General features: G+C 38.0%; 1 long non-coding RNA gene across 1 annotated transcript; it reads right to left on the bottom strand.

The window, feature by feature from the left end:
• Positions 1-463: 463 nt before the first annotated feature.
• Positions 464-1,364, bottom strand: LOC102784805 (uncharacterized). Its single transcript, XR_436828.3, has 3 exons — positions 1,233-1,364; positions 843-932; positions 464-754 (listed from the first exon to the last, which is right to left on the bottom strand). It is a non-coding gene; the product is annotated as an uncharacterized LOC102784805 (long non-coding RNA).
• Positions 1,365-1,798: the final 434 nt, after the last annotated feature.

Below are 1,798 nucleotides of genomic sequence, written 5' to 3'. Positions count from 1 at the left end.
TCCACAGGATGGCGCCAGAGACACTAGAGAGAAGAGATGGTTTCACAAAAGGTCTGTGTGTTTTTATGTGCTATCTTTGCTCATATTGGTAAATAGACTGTAGCAAAGAGGATCTACGAAGGGGTTAAATGATTGTCTGTTACTGTAACTCCTCTGTGCTCTCTATTATAACCAGTCCAGTCCTTTTTGGCCACTTCAGATATTTTTATAGGACTGTTATTTTATATTTGTTGCATTTTCTGCCCCACTCTTGGCCAGATCTCTCTAGAAAAATACAATTTTATATGTCAGTGACATTTTTTAGCTCGATAAATAAAAGTCACTTTACTGAAAACTGATTGCAGCCTCACTTTGTACGAGCAATCGTCTTTCTTCTTTTGTTTTCTTTTCTTTTTTTCGGCAAATACTGGAAATCACCACTTTACTGGAAACACACCAAGAAATACAAAATGAAACATCCTGCACAACTCTTTATTGGTTAAAGTCATGATGTGACATGATGACCTGACTGATGCTGCTGTATTTGTCAGCTGTCAGACACTATCCAGCTTCCCAAACAGGAGTTTTTAGATAAGTCATCATTATAACAAGCACAGAGCAACACAGAGTCAGACCAGAGCGGAGATTAAACACTTTGCAGGGTGTCCGGGTGGAGAAAATGTGGCTGTCGTTCCTCTCCGCACTGCTGAGAGGAATTAGGAAGGCTTTTGACTGGATGTTGCTGCATCATCAGACACTGTCCACACTTGCTTTCCTGGACAACGAGGTAAATAACAGCATGTTTAGGACAACTCTGCAGATTATTGTTCTGAAATGATACCATGCTACCCAATGATGAACACCTTTACACTTGTATGTCTCTCCTGATGATGTCCCGTCCTTTGCTGAGGAGCAACAGCAAGACACGACCCAGGCAGCCACATTGTGCAGCGCTAAATAAAGACAGAAACTTTATCTGCCTGTTATCTGTTGCAGCATTAGCCTAGCCTCTTCTGCTGAGATAATGGTGCAGCAGGTAAACTGATCCCTATCAGGTGCCATTAACACATTAACCCAGGATGCATGTCTTTTACGTCTTTATTTCATAAAAAAAATAAAACAGCGGTGAAAATGTTGCTTATCTAAACAAAAATAAATGCATTACTCACATTATTTAATTAATAAATATATTCATTAATAAATCTTTATGTTTAAAACTTTAGGAAAAAATCTAGGGAAATTTAAAATCTTACCAGAGCATATCAGTCACAGCATGGCTCCACTACAGTGTTTTCTTCACCAGTCAGTCTTGTGTCAGATCTTGTGTAGCTGGTCAGTAGTCAGTGTTATATGTGCAGCGACAGTGCCAACCTAATGACTCAGCTATTTTTCAGTCACACAGGCATCAGTACACAACTGTGGTGTCAGTTTACCATGAGCCACCACTCCTGTTACTGCCCTTCACTTTTCCATTGTCTGCTTACTTCATGGGCAAGAAAAGGAAATGAGATAATTTACTGATGCTAATAAAATGGCTTTATTTAGGGGTGGTGTATATTTTTACACACATATGAAAAAAAGTTTCCATCAGCTTTTTCTTAATTTTCCATCCAACGTCACCATGTCAACATAAATCTTAGAGCTGAAACGAGGTTGGAGAAATAAAGTGAACAGTTTCTTTTATGAGTTTTCTTTTTGCATTTCTCTTTTTGCATTCATCAAAACAATCACATTATTTGTGTATGTCTGTTTGTGTGTGTTGCATCACTTTACATTAAAAATAAAACATAAACAAGAGTAAAAAACTACCCAAAAAAGT

This window comes from Neolamprologus brichardi, chromosome 7 (genome assembly GCF_056152115.1).
Source record: "Neolamprologus brichardi isolate AB-2024 chromosome 7, ASM5615211v1, whole genome shotgun sequence".
In the NCBI taxonomy this organism is placed as follows: domain Eukaryota; kingdom Metazoa; phylum Chordata; class Actinopteri; order Cichliformes; family Cichlidae; genus Neolamprologus; species Neolamprologus brichardi.
Note: the sequence above shows the minus strand (reverse complement) of the source record. Positions and strands in the feature narration are given on the sequence as shown.